The 24,525-nt window shown below is 47.7% G+C and overlaps 1 protein-coding gene across 3 annotated transcripts in view; it reads left to right on the forward strand.

The window, feature by feature from the left end:
• The window catches only part of LOC144173652 (neuropeptide F receptor-like), a 590,379-nt gene that overhangs the window by 432,422 nt on the left and 133,432 nt on the right, over nt 1-24,525 (forward strand). For 2 of the 3 annotated variants that reach the window (XM_077701988.1, XM_077701996.1), the window contains one exon: nt 23,179-23,255. The gene's annotated coding sequence lies outside the window, so the exon portion shown is untranslated. Of the gene's footprint in view, nt 1-5,904; nt 6,176-23,178; nt 23,256-24,525 lie in introns of those variants that run through there. The other variant, XM_077702000.1, reaches the window with a different exon arrangement.

Below are 24,525 nucleotides of genomic sequence, written 5' to 3' on the forward strand. Positions count from 1 at the left end.
ATCGTAAATCTCAGCACAAAGGCAATGCAGGCAACACGAAAAACGTATTCGTCAGTATCCGCCGCTGTCGCATCCGTCCGAGCGAGGAGGTGACAATGCTCGCCCTCTAGCGTGCTCGAAGTAAAGCAATCGTAAACGTTTTGAAATGACAGGTACATGAAGCAAAAAAAAAGTAGGGGTGGGGAGGGGCAGCTACTAGCGTCACCATCAGTGGGCGCTTACATCAAGGCGTTTCCTTGGTTTCCTTTATGGATAACGTATGTAATTATAGCCAACATCACGGAGGCCGCATGTGGGCGGGCACATATTGGGAAGAAACATAGCACAACACAGCAACATACACTTCATTAAAGGCACTGCCAATGCACAATACACGCAACCCACAACATACACACGTATACACCACAACATATAGTACACTTTTCACATGTCCGCATGATCACAAGCAACAACTAAACATTGAAACGTCGACAAAGTATTTATAACCCTGATCTGATCGCCGAGAATGCAGGTAGGAACAGTGAGATCGCTGCTTGTTTCAATAACCCACGGCAGTGCGTAAGCCTTAGGTGGGTTTTGTTATTTCATCAAATGTAGCCCGTGCAATTGCAAACTTTTATTAATTTGAGGTTTTGTAAGAAGCAGTAAAATAGCTCAAAGAAGAAAAAACGTTTCACGAAACAGTACGGCAGGTATGTTTGGGTAATGACACTCATTGCCTCGCCTTCGCTCTTTTAGCGTAGAGCGCACCGCTGGTCTGGCAACCATTCAGACAAGATGTTACTGAATGGGGGCCTTTTGTTGTTGGTAACTGCTGCGTCAATATGCTGCGGTCCGTGCTCGTTGACGAAAAAAGGGGCAGTTTGCTATCATCGCTGACCTCTTTTACCCTTGGGCGTCAGTATAAAACGTCCACAAATGCAGTGGTAACGTTGAACAGGGCGCAGGCGAGTCGCCCACAGCAAGCATGCAGCGGTGCCCACAGAATGTGCTTCAAACACACGGCTGGCGAGCCGTGCGTCAGCGTGGCGGGCACATGGTAATAATAAAAAAGAAAGACAGCGAGAAAACAGGCAAGCAGCACACCGCAGGGGAGGTGTTGCTCATAGTCGTCGTATGCGCCCGATCGGCGAAAGCCACAGTGCAACGATGAACGGTTTCGTTTTCGGCGTCGGCGCCGACAGCAGATTGCAGACGACAGGGGAGAATATTTCCTCCCCCGTTTAGGTGTTTCGTAGAGGCCGTACAGAGGGCGCTACGTGTAATCAGCTAAAGGGAGAAGCTCGCTTGTCCGGGGGAGAAAACCCTCGATTTCCTCCCTTTTTCTACCCTTTTTTCTTAGAGTGTAGCATCAGGTAGCAAATCGTTAAAATTCATGCTGCTACACACGAAGTCACAGACTGCATACCCAGAGACAAAGGCGGTATTTCTCTGATGGAGGCGAATTCCAAAAACGATCACGTATATTCATTACTCGTCAGTGGCGTGTAACTTCAGCCAACACCGCCTGTATAAACATTGCCTTACGCATCGCCCGCTTTCCAATGGGAACAGTAGGGATGCCTAGTTCAGGCACTCATCCGCTATGTGGCGCGCGCCGGCGGACCTCCCGCCTTACGTCACTGCTCGCGAGCATCTCGCGAGTCGCGAACGCTGCATCCAGTTCTACAACGTGTGTCTGCAAGCTTGCCTGTTGGGTTTCAAAAAACGTTTCGCTCACATCTTAGCCGTAACGGGGCGCTAGTTCTGAGGCGCACTGGGGATCTCGTTCAGCGTGTTGCTCGCTTCACACCTGCTGTATTTTTCGTAAGATGACTGACGTAGGCGGAACTTAAATAGTGTAAGAACATATTAATTGTCGGGTATACAAATAGCAAACACAGAAACGATATTTTCGTATGGTACAGGCATTATTTTACTGATCTATTTATCCATGGAGGATTTAGGGGAGAAAAAATTGCGTGCATATTTTCTGTTCAAGCGTTCACTTCTGCCATTACTTGCCAAAAAATATCACGTGCTTGTAAATTTCAGGAGATTATAGAAAACAAAAGGATAAGCAGTTGAGCGTCTAGCCCCGCTGCCCGGGCGCTTCTACAGTGCAGTCCTCAATTTGAAACTCCGTACCGATGCGGAGTACGAACAGCGTGGACAAAACAATCCCACTGAGAAAATTTCGAGGCCCGTGTTCCCAGTAGGTAGGAGCGCAAAGCCGGCATCAGCCTGCGGCAGCAGAAGTGGTTTTGCGTAAGCCGTTGAGCAGGCGGTTTTATCAGCGACAGACCAAGACAAACAGGCATAGTGATAAACAAGAAGGTGTAGGAGCACCGCCTGGGGAACGCTAGACAAATTGTGAACTATTTTGCATGCTTTCCGAGAAGCGGCGCTGGATGGCGGACATGAAAGCACGCAGGAACGCTACGGAGCGGGAAAGGGTAGGAGAGAGCAGCAGGAGAATGGCTGTTCGGCCATTTGTCGCTCACGCGTTAGGCAATCATTATACAGGCGGCGTTGCTTCAGCCCTAGCCGTTCACTACAATGTGCCTCGTACCTAATTGGTACTGCCGCAACACTAAACATAAAAAAATGATCTGTTTATGCATGTCCAGAGTATACAAAACGCTCAAAAATATCCGGAAACGTTCCTATTTTGCTTGCCGGGCTGCATCGCATTTCTTTGTGAAAAAGAAAGAAGTCCAAAACCACTCCTGAAACTTCACTCTTAAACATTTACGTTCGTCTATTTTGCCACATTGCACGTGGATCACGAACAGATGCGTCAGGGAAGGGGGGACAGTTTTGACCTCAAATAGGCGCGACACACGATTTGACTAAAATATGTTGCCTGCACTGTGACATATTAGACGGTGCAAAGAGTCACGCTTGCATTTCGTAGTGCGTCACCGCACACCATGTTTTCGACTCAAATTGTAGCCAGTGTACCGTCATCAGCCCACTTGGCCAACTTGATCGCAATATGGTTCATTCATGAGCGTTGCGGTGAAGACCACCCACGGGCTCTCTATTTAAACTGTAGGACGCGGGGGTACATTTTTAGGGCGGCACTTCGCAGAGCATGCAGCGCGCCGAGTGCAGAGTTCCGATGCTCTATGCGCTGCCCTAGCGGGACGCGGGAGTGCCATGCCCCGCTTGTCCGTGTCAATCTTCGTCTTTGATAGCGGGCCGGGAAAGGAGACGAATGGCGGGGTGGCCGATGGCGCTGAGGGAAGCGCTGCAGCGATGCCGGGAATGGTATACGAGCGTCATTAGTCCTCGCTTTCCAAGCGGGCTGCCTTTCTGCCTCCCGACTCTTGGCCTCTACCGTGCAGTGCATGCGCTCCTTCGTTCGTGTAGGCATTCGAAGAATGGATGAGAAATAACGGGCTTCGTGAGCTTTATGAAGGGCTGTTACTCCGCAGGTAGTGTGAATTGTTCGCTTTTGTTTCTACGTGCTGCTCCTCTACAGCACAATAAACCCACTGCTTCACTCAACACGTAGCCATGTAACACTTCTCGGTGATTGTACCCCTGTTTATTTGCCAGGAGAGGTCGCTGTCATCCTCACATTCCGATTTGACTGTGCCAGGTGGCTTGTATGGCTAATCGACACTCTGATAGATGGGTGGCTGAGATTTTTCTTCTTGTTTTTCCAGCTCAACTCGCCCTAATCTTGGTGTTGATGAACTGCTGTCATTCTAACCTTTAGAAACCTCCCGCGGTATGTTCATAGAAATATGTTAGAGCTTCTGCTAATGGCGGAGGCTATTCTTTTGGCTGGTTGATTGAGACCATGCTTGCGACCATGAAGGCCCACATTTCTGTATCTGTCATGTTAAAGGAGAGGGCCAGGAAGGCGGGCGCTCGCCGAACTGCGCCATGCGTTCTCGTGGTAGAGGCGCAGGAGTCGTGCTTTCGCCTCCTGGACTCAGGAACGACTCCCGCATCACCAGGCTCACAATAAAGTTTCCCCTGCTACTCCTCGCCGCAGCGCGCGCATCCGAGGTAGCCCAGGTGGCCCTGCAAGTGAAAACCCCTCGGTGGCGGGCCCGCTGAAATCGCGGTGGGGAGGAATTGAATAGACGCCACAACAGGATGCAGCGCACCCTTGGAACGTGCGGGGTAAATGGCTACCGGAAAACCTGGGGGCACAAAACTTCGCCAGGCATCAGTAACGCAGAGGCAGCGTGCTGTTGAGCCGCCCGCTCAGCGTGCCGCCGGTACAGTGTACGCTGGCTTGGAAAGCGTTCCCCTGGAGCTGCGCCGTCCTTTTCAAAACAGCCGAGGAGGAATTCGAGGCTGTCCGCAGTGTCGGTTATGCGCGTGGTGCGGGGTTGCATAACGGCACTCAGCGTTTCTATTGGTGTTTGTCGTTGCGGTGTCTCGAAAAACGTCGTCATAACGTTGACACAAAGGAACATCCCTGTCTGTTCATTTATATCTACAGCTGGCTGCAAGCATTATACCACATGCAGTTTCCTTTTATAGTGTGCCGCATCGGCTCTCAGCATTATATCTCTCTGGCGAGGAAACTTGAGGAGCAGTGATGTATTTGCTGTTGAATGGGTACTTTATTTTTACACTTTTGGGCCTTTTGAGCAGAAGTGCGTTTCAATAACGAAATGACTTTCAACCTTTCGTGTTTTTGGGGTTGCGCCAGGCGCTATTCCGGCACCGCAGGGATTTTCCTTGTCAATCCGGGTTTCCTGTTATTCGCTCCATGTACCCACTTCGTTAAATGAGAACCATCTGCTGATGCCGGTGAGTGCCCAGCGTGTAACTGGCAATGAAGAAAGGGAAAAGAAGCGTCTGATCAACGCGATCGCTCGGTGCCCGATCTTATTGAGCAGTGCTTAAATTTCAAATTCTGGGGTGTTACCTGGGCTATGAAGCACAACATTGTTTAGGGCTCCGCATTAACTTTGACCACCTGGGGATTTTTAACGGGCGTTTTCGCTTTTCGCATCCAACAGAAAAAGGCCGCCGTGGCCGGGACCGAACCCTTGCCTTTGGGCCACAACTTAGTCGCTCAGCCAGCGCGGCGGACGGCCAGTGTTGCTGATGTGCGGTGCGCCAAACTGAATACGTAACAGCGTTAGCTGCTACATGTCCGCGCAGAAATTTTTCCACGTAGACCATTGCGTTCAGCTGAATTTTCAGTTTGAAAATGCTATCTTTTATGGACCAAATTCACGCTCTTTCGTCAGCGAGTGTTGAGATCGCGCAGACCATTTGCGTTGATGTTGATACCAATCTGTAATAGCTTACAAGCGAGGGTTGATTGCCAGTAACAGGAAATGGTTGCAGAGCGGAATTGAAACGGCGAGGCATATTTGCTTCAAGGGTGCTCATCTGTACGATTCGTTCCCGCATGCCGCACAAGGATAAAAATCAAGGGCCGTTTTTTTGAAGAGAGCGACGGTTAAACGGCGAAGATTTCTCCCGTGCAACCTAAGCCAAAATCGAACATCCACACTGCTTCGACTGTGTCGGAATGTCGAAACCGGATAGACGTCGGCTTCGTAATGATGGACCCAGGTTTGATTCCGACCACGGAAAGCGTTTGTTTCTTTTGAGGCGCTTGATGCGACTTCACTCATAACCATCATCATCATCGTATTGTGAAACCCACTGTGCACAATTGGCTTTCCTGCAGTGCGTTTTGGCGCGACATTAGACGACATAAGTAGGGCATAGAAAGCTTCGCTTTAAAAAAAGCATGCTTCTGCCTGTACTGCGGAGAGCCCTTGGCCTCATTCGCGAACCAAAAATAGCTTTGCGCTGTCTATACAAAACAAACAAGAAAACAGCCTACCCGTTTAATTACAGCGGCGCCATCGTGAAAGCATGTTTACGGCCGCAGCGAGAGACGGCCCCGCCGTGTCCCTTCCGCTCTCCGCTGTTGGCGACGGCGGCGTTACGACGCTCCGGCGCGATGTCTTTGGACATGGCACAAACCCCATAACTACTTCCGTTCTGCCAAAGAGTACCACCTATTTTCTGTTGCTTTCCGTCATTCCTTCAAGCATGACTAAGAAGCCTATCAGGATAGCTTATACGCCCTGTATGATGACTGCAATCCAAGCTAATCCCGTCTTTGAGGAGCTGCATCGTGCTGGTGCATGCGACGCGGAGGAGATACCCTGTGTGCGCACGTGTCGAAAACGAAGTGAGCCAGGTAAGCTTTCCCGCTAGCCTCCTTTCCCGGTTAACCTGTAGAGACGCGGGATGACTTTCGGCGAATGCTCTAATGGCAACGGTGAGCTGTGAGCATTCCCCAAGGCAGCATTCCGTTCTTTCAAGGTCTATCTTACAGTACCCCCCGCCCCCGCGCCCGCCCCCCTACCCCCCCCCCCCCCCCCCTTCGGCAAGTGCGCACGCACAAGAAAAAGGACACATTGGGGCTGGGATGTTCTACAGCCGATCTTGCGTTTTCATTCGCAGCTGGCGTTTTACTAGGCATACCTTAAAGCAAATCGCCGCTAATATAGCACTGCATCGAAGCACAATCTCACGTTTTTTTTGTGATTAATAGTTCGTTTACAGTGTAGGTGTAAAATTTAAACTGTAGCGCACTTCCCTTTCTGAATACGCGTTCTTTATTGCAGGAAATAGTCCGGAATGACGGCTACAGCCGCCATTCTCATCACACTGTGGTTATCGCTGTAAGAAGGCGGTGACGATATCGGGTTTCGTGTATTAATTATTAGTAGTTAGTTCTTAGTAAAATAGCAAAAAATACCGTTTAAGTATTGTAGTTCCCGCTTTCAAATATACGGGCTTCTACGACAGCAGCGCGTTTGCATAAAGCGGACAAAAATCGCTTCCTGATGTCTTAAAATGAAAACAACTTTTATCAAGATACTCCGAAAAGAAGCCTCTACAATAGTGACCGGTTTTATCTTAGCGAGCACTATAGATTATAAGAAATATCAGTTTTATATAAATGTCATGGCACCTCGTTTTCCGCGACATCGCCTGGGTTTGCAAAAAGGGTTATGCCATGAGCTTTATCGCGAATTTCGTAAAAAAAAATTACACCGCCTTTCTACGCTACACCTTAGGTATGTGCCTATGGAATTTCACTGCAGCAAGAGCTCCGAAGAGGGCTGAGTCTAATTAATGCCGATTTGTCACGTCTCTGGTCACCGTCTCAATAATATGACGGCATCCCGGTTATCTTCCCGGCTGTCTAGGACTGTGCAAAGGAGTCCAAGCCCTTGGCGCCCTGATGTCTCGTCTTCATTTCCGTCATCTTGTGCCGCCTCTTTAACTGTTGCGTCACTGATTACAACAGGCAGTACGCAGAAAACTTCAGTCGATCACCGTATACCAACCGGTACTCTTTGAATCGCATCTTTCCAGCGTTCTTCTTATGTATTTCTGGCATTTTTTTCCGCATCAAAATTTCTTCTCAGGTCAGTTCATTGTGTACTGCTATTTGAAAACATCCTGATCCCAAGTGATCCGCATTACCTGCGTGTACACGACGGTTCAAGGGGCGGAGTAGGCCCATATGCCAAGCTCTGCGCAGTCCTGTGCATGCATAATAGCATCATACCTTACAGGCGGTGCTTACGCGGACACATCATTCCTTATACTGGGCTCGCTTGTGAATGGAGAAATGTGCTGTCAAGTCATCGCCCCCAGGCGCCCTCTTCGCTGCCACAGCATTGCGAAGGGAACGGCCCGTGGGACGACTGTGCAAGCTGTGGAAGCTAAGATGCGCAAGCATTAGTTTCGGGGATTAGACATAGAAGGGGGAAGAAAGGTGGTGAGGACGTGACGGGCATTAATAAATATGTAGGCGTGAGGAAACTGGCTGAGTGGTTGGCATGGCATTGCCGGGGGCGGTAGGAATTCAAGGCGAAAGAGAAGCGAAAGCGAATTATGCAAAGTTAGGGGGGAACCAACGAAAGTAAAGTGAGGAAAAGAGAAAACCACAAGCGTCAGATAAGGGCATCGCCTTGAAGTGTGCAAGAAAACCACAGCGGCATTGAAAAGAGGTTGACCACTCCACCGTCACAGTGGAAGGAAGCAAGAAGCAACGAAGCAAGAACGGGTGCGCAGAAAGAAAAGAACAGGAAAGACGTTTGGTATGCCAGCGCTTTTCCGCAATGCGGCCATCCAAGAAGATGTGAAAGGTTGGGATTCCCCCCTGGCGGCACGTTCATCATTTCAAAGTGTGTAGCAGGAGCGGCATGCCCTCCGCACATACCATGGAAGCATTGCTCAGGCAGCGTGGGCAGGTTATTTCTCGCGCTCGAGGAGGACTCCCTTAGCCGCAACAAACCTATAAGACGCGTAATGGCGAATTTCGCATAAACTTGGACCTTTTTCCCGACACGTGCTTCGTCAAGCATACATTCCTTGCGAAGGGAAGTTTAAAGGCGGAGATGTTAGAATGAAAAATTTGTAAAAAGAATTCCCGCGGGAGAAGAGCCAGGTAGTGCGCAAGCATTCTTTCCAGGTGCACACGCACCTGCGAACGCACTCCCCTGCGTGTGCGCGCATTGTTTTATTTATTACGCTACCACATGGCCCAAATACACCCTTGGATAGCATCACCTCCCGCGTTATGAACCCTTGAACAGACAGACAGATTGAGGGGGGGGGGGAAGCCGCCTAATTAGGCGCATGAGCTCGAATAACCGAATAATAACAATAATCTGGCCAAGTCTTATGACACCCTCAACGGAATACAATAAACGCTCGTGAAGCGTAACCGTGAAAAGTTGCTTCCCTGCAATAGGTAGCTTCAAGGTTACTTAATCCTCAATTTATTTTGTTATACACGTTTTAAACCATATTTCAGATCTAATCAATGCACCTGAAGTAGTCTTCGTTGCATCAAAATTGACATCTCTCTTTAGCGAACAACAGAACGCCCTGCGTTTCCGGCAGAGAGAGAGAGAGAAATAACTTTTATTTGTCCAGTTTGTGGAGGAGAGCTAGACCTCCACCCTAGGCGTCGGCCAGGAGCCCTTGGGTCCTAGCAGCGTCTTCGGCTAACTGGACGGCCCAGACTTGATTCGCCGGGTCTGAGCTGAGCAGTACGGTCTCCCACTGCTCATTACTGCTAATTTTGCGGCTCTGAGGAGTCGCCTGAGGACATGCCCATAATATATGTGCAAGATCGGCCCGTTCCTTGCATCTCCGACATTTATCTGAAAACTGTCCAGGATAACAATGACTATACGCGACGGGGTTCGGGTACGAGTTCGTCTGAAGAAGCCGCCAAACCACAGATTGCCTTTTACTGAGGGATGGATGAGCGGGGGGGTAGCGGGCTCGTTCAAGCCGGTAATGAGTAGTCAGCTCCCTGTAAGACACGAGCCTGTCTCTGCCCGTCCAGCGGAGCGAGTGAGCGTCTGGGTCAGAAGTGTCGACGCCAGCTCGGTCGGTAAAGCCTCGAGCCGCATCGTGCGCACACTCGTTTCCGGCCAGGCCCGAGTGGGCCGGTGCCCATATCAAGTATATCTTCCCGTTCCGCTCGTCATGGGATCGAGATTTTAGGATTTGGGACGCCTCGGGTGAAATTCGCCCTCTCGAGTAATTTAAAATAGCCGACTTAGAGTCGCTAACAATGAATTTAATTTTTGGAGAAGAAAAAATTTATTTCAAGTTCGAAGGATATCACTTCGTAATTTTATTCGTAAACAAAGTGTTTTCCAGCAAAACTTTTGTAGGTTGATAACAAGATGCCGATGAAACATCTGTCCTGTTAGCTGTGTCTGCCTGCTCCGGCTTAGTTTAGTCAGCGTGGACTTGCCTAAGTCGTCTAAAATTTGCACACCCGGACGTTTTTCTTGTAAATATGCGGCAAAGGCTACGTACATAATTGTTAACTTCTCAAACGTTTTGCTTTACACAAAAAAGTAACAAAACCATGCATACGATATCCCGTCCCCTATGCGGGTGGCATCGTCAGTTCATTGTTAAATTTTCAAAACACTGGCTTTAGTGAACGAAGTAATAAAACAATGTCAAGACGGTTTGTAGCCATGCCGGTGGCATTGTAAGTCGTCGTTATTTTACCTCCGTTAGCAATACGGCCTAGACGAATCGGAATCACTGCCGTGCACAAAGTCAGCCGTGCACAAAGTCAGCGGCATTACAATGGCTCCCGCTGGGATTTTTTCTCGGCTTTTTAAACAGCGCCCTGCTGCTCTAACCCTTTCGAAAGGGAAAGTAAATAGTAAAAGTGTACCGCAAGATGTGCGGGAGTAATAATACTAGCAACCAAAAAACTCACTTTTACTAATACAATTTACTGGTGTGTTCTAACCCCTCGAGTGCAGGCCATAAACGTAAATACACGAAGGGTATATAGCAGCTTCCGCAGACGTCGCCACCCAGGCTGCCACTATTATTCTGCATAGTGAAAGCTCCGGTTGCTTCCGGTTGAAATGTCAGCGAATGGGTCTGTATACTTTGTAGCACTGTCTAAGTACCGCAAGAGTGACGCCTTCTGGACGTCATGTTAGAGGTCCTCGTTGCCGTATTTTTTACTGAAGCAGCATCTTGGGTGCTTAGGTGTTTGTCGGAACACTATGAAACAATGCCCGCGAGCCTGCGTCCCCGCAATGCATAGAGAACTGCGATCAAAGCGGTAAAATTGGCGATGACGGCACCCAGCGTAAACTTTGACTCGAAAAATGTGCCCATCGTGCAATGCAAGCATAAATATTTGCATTGAGCGATGTCACAGCACGTATCACATTTTCAAGTCAAGCCACATGTCTGGGCTCTTTATTTGCCAAGTTTGGGCCCGCGGGAACCGCGATTAGTCATTCGGGTGCATTGTGGCTAAGCAGATCCACGGACAGCGCTTTGAGTGTTTCAGCCCCTAATTTTGTGTGAAATGTGTCGTCACATAACGCTTTAGGCGGCCACATAGCCCTCGAATTTCATTGGTATGCCCAGCCTAACGATACAGCTTTGCCCATATTTTGCCTCCATTCTTGAACAATCTGCAAGAAAAGGGGATAAGGCCGCTGCTCATTTACTGACACGGAAAAAGCCGCCCAGCTATTCGTCGGCAGTGCACGAAAAAATAGCGCCTTGCTGTAGCAGCTGTCGGCACTATTTCCGGCAGCATTTCATTCAAGCTTACATAAATTAAATTAAAGGGCATAATTACCCGCAGGACTAAAAGGTTCTAGTTATCATTTCGTCCTAGTCGGCACACGCTGAATTCTAATGTCGCGAGGGCGATTATTAACATCCTGGGTTCGAAAGCAGCAGGCTTTGTGGGATGTATGTGGGTCTCATACTAGACAACTTATGTAGATGTATTGTGCAATGACGTGGAGGTGCTGAGCAAGATTCGGAACAGCGATCATAGGATGGCTAGGGGCGAGGTAAGCTTAAATTTCAAAAGAAAAAGAAAGAAACCCGTGAAATGAAAGAAACCCAGCATGAAGCAGGAGTTGAAAATAGCGTTCAAAACAAATTCACTCTTTTAATCGTGGAGAACGAGGATAGTGTAGAGATAATAGACAACCTGAAAACGGCAATCAAAGAGTCATCTGCAGCCGTGGAAGAAGCATCATGCAGGAAACAAACTGGAAAACTAACCCCGAAAACGAAAGAAATAATTGCGAAACGTAAGAATATGCAAGTGTCAAGTACGGCAGACCAAACTGAATTAGCAGAGCTCTCAAAGTTGATTAACAGAAGTACTACGGACGGCATTCTTACGTAAAACATGACAGCGATCGAGGAAACTCCGGAATTAGGAGGAAAATTAAAACCAACCAAAGAGCAGCTAGCTATCAGCAAAGACAGAATGTACGCACTCAGAGACGAGCAGGGTAACATTGCACACAGCATGGACGAGATCTTAAAAGTATCGGGACGACTGTACACCAGGCTAAATTTACGCCAAAGACGTTAGACCAAGGTAAACTACTGAGTGTATAAGCTAAGCTCGCGATGTCCCGCTAGTAACTAACGACGAACTACAGCTCTCAAGGGCACAAAAGAGGAAAAACTGCAGCTTACGACGGCATAACCCTGGCTCTTTTAGAAGAGGGAGGAGATATTGTACTGGGAAAGCATGCTACACTATTTTCAGAATTCTTGAGGAGGCTAAAGGTGTCTATAACCTGAAAAAACACCAACAGAATTCAGATTCACAAGGGCTTAAGAACTACAGACCAATTAGCCTACTCTCAGTCGTATACAAGCTGTATACCAGAGTAATGCTTAACCGCATAAGTGACAGCCTAGATTCCCAAGAACCCAGAGAGCAGGCTGGGTTTAGAAAAGGATATACTCAACAAGGAATCACATCCCTGTCGTCAATCAAGTAATAGAAAATCCGCAGAATATATTGAACCTCTATAAAACAGCTTTTGATTCAGTACACCGAAACAGTGCTGGAAGCATAAAGAGACCAGGGAATAAAGGAGACCTACATAAGACCTCTACGCGACATATATAAGGGATGTACGGGCAAAACAACCCTTCAAAAGCAAAGCGACAGATGCTCGATTCGAAAGGACGTACGGCAGGGAGATACCACCTCGCCAAAGCTGGTCACAGAATGCCCGGAGGGGGAATTCAGGAAACTTGACTGGGAAGACACAGGATCTCGGATAAACGGAGCATACTTGAGCCATTTGAGGTTTGCAGATGGCATAGTCTTGCTAAGTGAGTCTGCAGAACACCTGCAAAAATTATTGAGGAACTACAATCAGAAAGCATGGGTGTGGGGCTAAAAATAAATATGAATACATCTAAAGTAATGATCAATAACCATGCCAAAAGTGGCCTCTTCAGCTTATGCAAGGAGACGGTATAACAAGTAGAGGAATATAATTACCTCGGACTGCTGATCCCAATGACGAGAAAAAAATCCGGTTCAGAATAGGTATGGGCTGGTGGGGGGTCACTCCACAATCACTCCCGAATAATAAAAACTAAGCTACCTCTATCACTGAGAAGGATATGCAACCAATTCGTCCTGACGGTGATGACATACGGAGCGGAAAGTTGGCGCCTAACCAAACAACTGGAAAGCAAACTTAGGTCCGCTGAACGGGCCGTGGAACGAAGAGTGATAGGAGTAGGCTTAGGGAGAGGAAATGAGCTTCCTGGATCGGGGAACGAACACGAGTAGAAGATATCATAGTTGAAAGTAAGAAAAAGAGATGGACTTGGGCTGGCCATGTAGTGAGACGTGATGACAACCGGTGGACCCCTAGGGTAACAGTGTGGACACCGAGAGACGTGTCTAGGAGAAGGGGAAGGCCAATGGCTCCATGGAAGGACGAAATAAGGAAATTCTGAGGCAAAGAACGGACTTGAGCAGCGAAGGACAGGAGCGGTTGAAGTCAGGGGGAGAGGCCTTCGCCCTGCAGGGGACCTAAGTACGCTGTTGATGATGACGACAACGATGTAGTTGTGACGACTCGAGCAAGAAAATTTGTAATCCAGGCAGTGTGTGCATAGTCGCTGGCTGGCATTAACGCTGTAATAATATGGCACCTCAATAAGTACGGTCACTGTGCTTTTTCTCTCTTAAGCCTGCTCCTTTTTAAGCGAGTACAAACTACGCAAGAAAGAACGAAATCAACATCCCCTAACAAACGTTCCTCTCGTACCCCCCCCCCCCCCCCCCCCCCCGCGCCTAACCCTGTAACAAAATCCCGGGCCATCTCAACTAACGTGAAACCTAGGAAGGGGCGAAGCATACAGTGCATAAGTGCATTAAAAGATTGTAAGTCTCTCTCTTGTCACAGGGCGCGCTCTTCGTGGGCTCCTGCGAAGCGCCGATGGGAGGAACAGTCGCGCGCTTGTTGAGGTGGTGGCGCCGTCTCTCGCGTTGAACCGGGTTTAAGCCATTAAATCAGAGGCAGACTGGGCACAAGCTGTCTTCGTGTCGGATGCCGAAACATGCTAAGAAGTATGCTACGAAGTAGCGCGAGGCGTTGGAGAACGAGTGTCCCGGTGTGTTCTTTTTGTACGCGGTTTTGACCATGGAGATGAAAAGTTCTAGTGCGAGGCGTTGGAAAACGAGTGTCCCGGTGTTTTAGTACCATGACTACATGAGACGACAGGAGACGCCGACTGGCCGAGCCCCTAAAAAAAATTGGCCGCGTATCTGCTCCTTTTGTTGCAAATGTCGTCAAAAGACGATACTTTATCGACTTTTGCCAAGTAAATGCCTCCCTTCGCTTTCCCGCTCACCTGTCATGTTGTTCCTCTTGCGTCGCGCTCCTCCCAAGGTAAAGACGCCAAAGGTTATCTTAAATCATTTTAAATTTCCCGCGTTCCACTGCTCCAAACCGGGTGTCTCGATGCCAACGCTGCCGTACGGCGAAGACGCGCGTGAATCGAGGCGCCATACTTCCACGTTTATAGAACCGCGTTTCCCTACTCCACGTGCGTTCCAAGCAGAACGTGCAATCTATCAAGTGGAATCTTTCGTAACTGTTGCCACTTGATTTCTTCAAATGCCGCCTGAAGGTGTATGGTGCTGGCGACAGCAGGCGACGGCGGAGTGATACGTTTTTCTTCAGTTGATGAAGTAGTTAATCTCGCCAAAATCAAACATGTACGATTTTTTATAAAGGAACGCTGCAAATATCACTTCTGTATTAATTTGTTGTCTTATATATGCGTAATGTCTTGTTGTTCTTCAACAATGTTGACAAGTATGAACATTACACCGAACGTAGACGGGCACATTTAGCTGTGACTATATAAGACTATTGCGGCAGGCATTGTTTTACCTTGGCCGGGTGGCTGAATCGAGTCACAGACAGACAGACGGACAGACATACAGACAGACCAAAATTTCTGGGTTTAAGTAGCCCAAGAAAGACTATCGTCTTTAAAATCTGGGGATGCTCGCACTAAGTCGCAGAAGGTTTGAACCGTAGCGAAGTTGCAGGATTTCTTTCTACGTGAGCAGTGAAGGACACATCACCGCCGAATTTGCAGAAGTTTGAAATTATTTATTTCCATGCTCTGTCGTGGCTTTGCGCTGTGCTAGTACTAGTCGTCATATTAATCGGTATCGCCGTGTTCATCATGGAAACCATTACACGGAGTGGGCAAAAGTTCTGCAAGCTCATCCTCATCATTGTACACTTCCACCATTTCCTGCTCGTCAAATCGAGGGAGCGGGACCTGCAAGTTGCCTCGGTAACGCGTTGCACTCTCGTAGCTCTGTTTCCGATTCCCCATAATGGCCTCTAGAGACTCGACCCGTTTATGCAAGGCGGGTCGCTGGGCGCTGGCCTCAAGGCACGCGCTCACGAGCGCTCGCCCTTTTCTCGGTAATCGGCATTTTTTCGCTCCTCAGCGTACTCTCGCTCCTCGGGGTTTACGGCAGTTTTGTGCCACTGCGCGGACCGGGGACGATCGGCGGTCGCCGCCAGGCACGCGCTCGCGAACGCTCGGCGTGTTCTTGGTATTTTTAACGCGTTACGCGACGCGCCGCACATTGTTCTGTATGTAAAGGATATTCGTAATGTAATTATCACTAATGTGCAAATGCCGCAGTCATGTTTCGAGATGTTTCAAGCTGTGCTGACCAGTCCGAACTTAGTACCACTCTTACTAATATACTTGAATGGTGCCAGAACTGGGGAATGGTGTTAAACGCAGAGAGTACGCCACTTTCTCTGGCGTAACACGAAATAAAGTGGGGTACGAATATCAGTACACACTATCAACATCACTGTTGAAACAAGTCACCAGTGATAAATACCTTGGTGTCACACTAACCAGGACTCTCTCGTGGAATTTACTCATTGACGATATTTGCTCGTCTTTATTTCGTAAGCGATGCTTCCTAAGACACAGACTGTGAAATTCCCCTGCTAACGGAAAGCTCCTCAGCTACTTTACTTCTATTAGGCCTAATCTCGAATATGCCTGTATATTGCGGGACACCTACACTAATCCCAACATGCGTAATCTAGAAAGAATCCAGAGAAACGCTGTGAGGTTTAGCTGCTCTAAATACTGGCGCACCCATTCTCCCTCACAAATAATGCTGGCTAACAATATACCATGCCTTGAAACCAGGATAAAGTGCTTCCGCTTTGATATTCTTTCTTCGCTCAGCAAAGGTGCACTGTCGACTAACCCAACTCCGGTCTTGTCACCGTTATCAACAAGACCTACTAGACACCACAAAACGAACTCTTTCGCCCCATATTTCGCTGCTACTGACACCTCCAATTTTTCCGCGTACGACACTAGAGTGGAATGAATTATCTCCGGCACGTGTCTTGTTTGTTTGTATTGTTTGTATTGTTTTTGCAGTCCATCTTTTTGTGCCCCCCTGCTTGGACCTAATCATGGTCTGTAGTATGTGTTAAATAAACAAAATAAATAAATTACGGCCAGCTACAACAGCTGCACTGTTAAAATACTGGTGTGTTGCGACACGGTTGGAAAACGTATGGAGTTTTGCCCTGAACTACACGGACTTTCTCTGAAGCTCCGTAGACTAAACAATACGAAAAGAATTCACCTCGATTGCGTTAATTAAATGCGAATAATTCGTCAGTCTGTTATACTTTCTCGCCACTACATCGCACGTGTCCTCGAAAAATATCACCAGTTCCTTACAGGAAAGAAACCGAGTAGGGCGAGCAGTGGAAGTATGCTCCACGTTATGCAAACATTTGCTTGACCGCCGTAAGACACTTTCTGCTGTGGTGCACCCTTTACATGCGAGTCGCTGATGGATGGCTGCTCATATTATATTGGGTAGTAAGCCAGTCACCGCAAGGTGGGTGGCGTAGTAAAAAAATTCCACCGCGTTGAAAAATAGCTTATTGGGTCATTTCTGTTTTTAAAGTGCAAAGCATTTTAGGGGCTAGCCTTGCCGTCGTAGCTCGCGGTACCGCTCGATATCAAGCGACGGCCGGAATCAGAAAACGGACCTAAGTGGAGCCCGGCGTACCGTCCCGCAGAGGCTTCGAAAACCAAGCGGTTTAAATAGTCATACCCGTTCGAAACTCGTGAACCGCTGGCGCTTGTCATACATCTCGGCGTTGTTTAGTGCAAAGAAAACTGCAGGTACATTTGAGGCAAAATATTAACCGGCAGCGCCCGCGTTCATTTAGTTAGGAACGCTCGTCGGGTTGGTTTTTACGATAGCAAAAGAAGAAAAGTGACAGTGCAACCCCGGCATGCGCGCAAGAAAAAAAAAAGGAAGCACAAAAAAAACAGAACTTCCGCTGGTGCAGTTTCAGGCAAGGTGCGCTCGAGCACTGCGAAGGCTGGAAATTTGAATTGCATTGGACAAACCTCCGTTCCATGCATCAAAAGAGGAGGGAGACAGGACGGCGAAGAGCGTTATTGGTGGTGGCAGTGAGCGGATAACGGCGCTAAACAGCCCATTATGGCGAATCACTGCTCTGCACTTCCGACAGCTTTCACATAGAGTGGAACGGTTTTATTTTATTTTTTTTTTTGCTCGCATCTGAGGCATGCCAACTTCTTGTTTTCACTTTGCGCATTATTTGCTTCTCAGTTCTGTCTATTGAGCCCCAAAAGAGTGTCGGAAGCCGCCAGCGCCGAAATCATTTCAAGCTTTCACCAAACTAATCTCCAAAGTTAATGAAGCGTACAAAACATTTTCTGACGAGAAATTGTACGTGGTGCTGATGTAGGAGATTTTGTTAATTGTATTCTGGAAAGAATGCTGTGGTTCGATAAATCGTTCTCTGGATGAGTGGACTTCCCTTGCTATATTTTTAAGTGGCCGCAAAAGGTTTGAAGCAACTTCTGCTTATTTTAAGCGAACCTTACGTTGCTAGCGCTCAACGTACTTTTTATGTCCGTGAACAAACGGTTTCGTGTCTTTGGAGCGCCAGAAGTTCTGTAGCGCGAGGTTTGATTGTTTTGTAGGGTATAACGCGCCGACGCAGCGCAGGCGATGAGGCGCGCCGTAGTGGAGGGCTCCGGAGTAATTTTGACCCCCTGGGGATCTTGAACGTGCGCCGAAATCTCGTACACACGGGCGTTTTGGCTGCTCCCCTCCATCAGAAAAGCGGGCGCCGCGTCGAACCCGAACCCGCGTCCTCGCGCTCACCAGCGTACCACGATCCGGACTGAAGCTTACTGGTCATGCACCTGCACAGAGGGGAATAGCTGATGAATTTTATATGTCTTCTCGCTGTAAAACTACAACGGCGTCTAAATCATATAAGCTGGATACGTTGCAAATGATCCATAAAACGACTGCCGTACAAAGAAATTATGCATGGTAAATTAGAAACCCTTACAGTACGCGACAAACAGGCATTCGGCATACGGAGGGCCAAAAATTGGAGACTTTTGAGTTACGTACGCCTGATAACACCTACCCCCCCCCCCCCCTCGGAAACTGGTAGGGCTATAATCTAAAAATGATACTTCTCACATGAACACTTATTATATAAAAATTCTTGCAGGTACTCGCTATATTTCCAGTAATTTATCTGTAAACTCATGTCCTGGAAGGCTGAACGTCAGAGATTCCTTCGCTGTAATCTTTCGATTTCATGGAACGAAAGTTTTTATTCCCCTTTCAAGCCTCCTTTGATGTTTCAGATTTCCGATGAAAAAAACGAAACAAGGTAGTTATGCAGGAGCGAATGGTACAAGAGCTGGCCAGTTTTTCGTGCGTACGACTTACAAAATCTACAAGCTTCCTCAATATTTTACTCTTTCAAAAACCCTCACTATGAAAAGGTTTGCGTCATAAGTGGTCCGGTCAGCTCGAACAGCGAATTTACGCTCAGCAAGCAGAGACATGCTTTGGACAAACTCACTATATAATCTAAACATAAACAGTATTTAAAATGACAGGAAAGGAAAGGTTCATTAGCGGATAAGATGTCCTCGTGCAGTTGCAGCTTATAAGCGTCGGTGGAAAACATGACGGCCATAAGCCCGCGGCCTCCCCGAGAAAATCCCCGCTGCCAACAGGCAAGCCCCGTAGCCACGAGCGTGGAGCCGGCGCAAGTCGATTGCCTTTTGGCGAACGGAAGGCGCGAACGCCATGCGGCGGCCGCTGCCCAGGAGGCACGGAGCCCGCCCAACAACATCGGTCCACCAAAAAAACAAACAAAAAAAAACAGCCTGCCTGGCTGCGGACAGCTAGCGAGATTAGCCATGACAGCTGAGATGCCCTGCCTCCCTTTTCTAGGCTTATATGTCCCCGCTACGTGTCTCTAGATGCCCCCGAAACTGAAGGCGTGCTCCCAATATGGCGTGGCGGCCAGCTGCTAATTTACTGCTTCGATGTCTGTCCTAGTTACCCTTGTTGTCAATGTCGAATCAGTTTTATATATATTTCTTTTTTATGCTACCTTTGAACTCATGTGCATTTAATAACGCAGGGACAACAAAACAGCTTACGATGCGCCGTAGGCGTTAGGTTGTTTGTATACTTTTCGCTGTGGTAAAATAAAAATTCTCTCCGAGTTTTGCTTAAATGGGCGAAGAATTTTTACAGTTTACAGGTACAACTGTTGGCGGAAACTAGTCGAGAATTTGTTTTATGCCGAGCACACGAAATGTCTTTTTTTTTTAGGAGAGCCAACTTGGCAGCGCGCTTTCCTGCAAAGCGGTGGAATATCAAGTGCCATATATGCCACGCCACGTGGTGTTGGCCATCTGTAGAGGAGCGAGTAGACGTCCGTAGAAGCCGCTCCCAACCTCATGGGATGATAGAGAGTTTTAGCAGTCCGTCTGTTCCGTCGCGTACGTAGTTACCGTGTTGAACGGGTCTCGTCTGGGCACCTGGCATTCGTGCGGAGCTGCGGTGGCGTAGAGGAGCTGCGGTGACGTAGAGGTAGAGTATCCGCCTCGCGTGCAGAAGGACCGTGGTTCGAATTCCGGTGCCGGACAATTCCCACCGGATTAAAAAAAGAAAATCCGCGTATAGATGGAATTGCAGAATTGGGCTTGGCCTGCGGCCTGACCCCGGCGACCATTCTGGTAACTAACTCCCTCACAAGAGCAGGATTGGCCACCCTGGTGTAGAAACGGCCACAACCTCCCATGAATACGCCAATTAACCCACTGCCCTCAGTCTCCAGTGGCTGCGAAGCAACTGACCACGGCGGCGGTCAGACCTGTGACGCAGCAGAGGGTGCTAATACCTGGACTCAGACAGACCGCCATTGGAATCTGAACCTGGCAACGTTTAACACGAGAACCTTATCTAGTGAAGCCAGTCTGGAGGTGTTGTTCAAGGAATTAAAGGACATTAAATGGGTTGTCATAGGGCTTGGTGAGGTTAGGAGGACAGGTGAAGCCGTTACGGCGCTGAAAAATGGACACGTCCTATGTTACCGTGGTCTAGTGGACAGAAAAGAACTGGGAGTGGGATTTCTAGCCAATAAAAGCATAGCTGGTAACATAGAAGAACACTATAGCATTAACGAAAGGACAGCAGGTCTTGTAATTAGGCTCAATAAGAGGTACAAACTCAAGGTGGTACAGAGCTACGCGCCCACATCCAGCCACGACGACCAGGTAGTGGAACGCTTCTATGAAGATGTGAAGTCGGCAATGGCTAAAGTAAAAACACAGTGTACCGTAGTTATGGGGGACTTCAATGCTAAAGTAGGCAAGAATAAGGCTGGAGACAAGGCAGTTGGAAACTATGGTCTGGGCTGTAGAAATAGCAGAAGGGACCTACTATTCGAGTTCGAAGAACGGAATAACCTACGCATAATGAATACCTTCTTCTGCAAACGGGGGAGCTGGAAGTGGACGTGGAGGAGCCCTAAAGGGGAGCATAAAAATGAAATAGACTTCATCTTATGCGATAACCCTGGCGTCGTGAAGGATGTGGAAGTGCTCGGAAGGGTCAGGTGTAGTGACCACCATATGGTAAGATCTCGAATTATGCTAGAGTTGAGGACGGGACCGTAACAAGCTAGTACGAAAGAAGCCGATTAATAAGGTAACAGTAAGACGTAAAGTAGAATAATTCAAGATCGCGCTGCAGAACCGATATTCAGCTCTTACCGAGGAAGCAGAGTTTATGGTACAGGAAGCCAGCGACAACCTTGCACGCATTATCACGGAGTGTGCAGTAGAAGTCGGGGGCACGATGACTAGACAGGATACTGGTAAACTTTCCCAGGAGACGAAAGATCTAATTCGGGAACGGCAAACCATGACAATTTCCTCCTTAGCTGACAGAATAGAAATAGCGGAGCTTTCAAAGTTAATCAATAAGCGTAAGAAAGCTGAAGTAAGGAAGTATAATATGGAGAGGATCAAATACGCTGTAAAGAACGGAGGTAAACTGATAGCAGTTAAAAGGCGTCTTGGAGTGGGGAAAAAACAGATGTATGCACTTAAAGATAAGCAAGGCAGTGTCATCACAAATAGGGATAAAATAGTCACAGTGGCCGAGGAGTTCTATAGGGACCTGTACAGTAGCCGGTACATCCAGGATAATGCCGAACGAGACAGTAGTTCAGAGGCGATAGACATCCCACCAGTAACGACCGAAGAAGTAAGGAAGGCTTTGAAAGAAATGAAAGGGGCAAAGCACCTGGTGAGGATCAGATAACAGCAGACCTCTTGAAGGATGGCGGAGAAATTGTACTTGAAAAACTGGCAAACCTGTATACGCAATGCCTAATGACCGCAAGTGTACCGGAATCTTGGAAGAACGCGAACATCATCCTAATCCATAAGAAAGGCGACATGAAGCACTTGAAAAATTACAGGCCGATCAGCTTACTGTCAGTCGTCTACAAGGTACTTACCAAGGTAATCGCTAACAGAATTTCTGCAACCTTAGATTTCAGCCAACCTAAAGAACAAGCAGGGTTCCGTAAAGGCTATTCAAGAATGGACCATATTCACACGATCAATCAGGTGATAGAGAAGTGCGCTGAGTATACTGAACCCCTATATATAGCCTTCATAAATTATGAGAAAGCATTTGACTCGGTCGAAACTTCAGCCGTCATTCAGGCATTACGGACCAGGGGGTAGATGAGCATTATGTAAGAATACGAGAGGATATCTACAATGGGTCCACAGCTACCATCATCCTCCATAAGGAAAGCAGTAAAATACCTATAAGGAAGGGCGTCAGACATAGAGACACAATCTCTCCAATGTTATTCACAGCATCTTTACAAGAAGTATTCAGAACGTTGGATTGGGAACAGGTGGGAGTAGGGGTTAATACAGAATACCGTAGTAACCTCACGATTGCTGATGACATTGCTTTGCTAAGTAACTGGGGGGACGAATTGCAAAGCATGCTTTCCGCACTAGACAAACAGAGTAGAACCGTGGGCCTGAAAATTAATATGCCGAAAACCAAAGTAATGATCAATAACCTCGCGACAGCACAGCGGTTTGAGATAGGTGGCGAGGCAGTGGAAGTGGTAAGCGGATATATCTAATTAGGCCAAGTTGTGACCCCGGATTCCAACCATGAGGCAGAGATAATTAGAAGGATAAGAATGGGGTGGAGTGCATACGGCATACATTCTAAGATAATGAATGGCAGCCTACCATGGTCCCTAGGCAGCCTACCATGGTCCCTAGGACTAGCGCTAGTCATGTGTCGTCTCTACTTTTGTACCGTCTTTACCGCGCTACGTAACCATGTTTCACAGTTCGAACCAACTAGCCCACATTTACGCGTTGACAGGCATTTAGTCGGCAGGGCCGGCAAAAGACCATCGTCTTTCGACGATGTTGGCAGCGAAGTGGGCAGATACGATGCCAATTTTTTACAAGGGTCACTTGCAGTATCTCACTGTAGACATACAACTGTCTATTCTAATGTCTACGTGACCATGCCGAAGTTCGGTGGTGGCCGTCCCGCGGCATCCGGGTTTAATCTAGAATGGCATTGTACCAACGTGATATAAATGAATATAGACCGATGTACAATGCAATACTTATACTTGAGGTGCTATTCCGAGACTTAACCACAGATGTGTGCTCTTCCTCACTCAGGTATTTCAATCAAGGCCAACAACAACATGAAGGGATACGAAAACCGGAAAGAGAGAGGAAAATGAAGGTAGAAATATGTGAACCGAATTGAGCAGAGACATGGGCCAGGATCCAAGTCTCGTAAGAACGTAGTGAGGCATGGAACTTCATTGCTTTGTGTCTAATGGCTCAGGGCTGTTTTCGAAACGCAAAACTAAAAAAGTCCAAACACCCGTTTTGCAGATCTACCCGGTGCAATCGAGTGTCCTGCTCTACCACCGCTACTGACGGCTGTCCTTTGTGTCTTCGGTACTTGAAAGGTAAGACCACTTCTGCGATTAATATATAAGTAGATAATCGACAAAAAAGTACACATTCTAGAATAAATGTGTTTTATATTGACCGCGCGATCACAGGAAGATATAATATTGAGAAGTGAAATATTGATAGCGTAGCACATACAACACAGGCAATGCGTTGCATCATGCAGAAACACTGTATCAAGCCGCCGCCTATAGCTGGATTGGCATTGCAACGGATTTTTTCATTACGTGTCTAGAAGGAAGTTGCAACACTTGCCCCGTGTCTCTAGATTGCTCGACGTGGCTCCGCTCGAGATTACACCTCCCATCTCGGAACGACTTGCGAGGACGTCTGTTGTTCCGTAGCGCGAAGAATCCACTTAGTGAGCACTTCTCGTACTCGGTATTGTTTGCTTCGCTCTTCTCGTGTCGTGTTTCAAACCATGTTGTGGTCCATGATCTTTCTTTTTTTTTTTTTTTCGTAACGGATCCCCGTGGAGGATTGCGTACTTCTACTTCCGCTCGGCATGTTTCGGCCTTTATTGCCTTTTGGGCATTGCGAAGGAGAGTAGAACCAAAGAACAAGGAAAGAACAAACGCATATCTGACAAGAACTTCTTGATTTGTTACTTCGGGCCGCACATTTCTGTGTACCTTGTCTCCAAGGAAATCACCTCGTCTTGACAAACTTGGCTATAAATATTTTTTCTCAAGGAAGCCTAAATGACATCTTGTACCATAAACAGAAAGATCGCTATCGCATGCGCATTTATGAAATAGGATTTTTTAAGAGTATTGGACGTCATGCTATAAACAAGACAGACAAGTGAGAGAGAGAGAGAGAAACCGGGGTGGTTTTGTGTGAGTTTCATCACCTCACAAGTTACTCGAGTTAATGACAACAATGCAATGCTACTATTTAGGCATTGGTAAAAGCATGCCTTTTTTGCGGCAACCTGTAGAGACAGCGAAAATGCCGAAACAGCGCTTTGACACAGCTTCTTGCGGGAACACCTTAGGCATGTCCGGAAAGCCTGTGTGGCGTTTGTGCTCCACTTATGATAGCAGTAGAGGCAACATAAGTGAAAAGGCACTGCCACACTCGGTCAAAACATTGTTGCCCTTTCCCTACACGTGCCGTGTTCGAACCTCCTCGTATCTCGGAATTCAGGCATATTATTTCATGCGCGTTCCGCCCCCGATGACAAATCACATTCACTTTAGTATCAGTCCCAAGAATGAAAATGATTGATAGCCACTGTAAAACAAAGTGGGCCATGGAACAATG

The sequence above is a fragment of the Haemaphysalis longicornis genome, unplaced genomic scaffold, assembly GCF_048455015.1.
Source record: "Haemaphysalis longicornis isolate Haplotype H1 unplaced genomic scaffold, Haemaphysalis longicornis Haplotype H1 scaffold_1, whole genome shotgun sequence".
Classification (NCBI taxonomy): Eukaryota; Metazoa; Arthropoda; class Arachnida; order Ixodida; family Ixodidae; genus Haemaphysalis; species Haemaphysalis longicornis.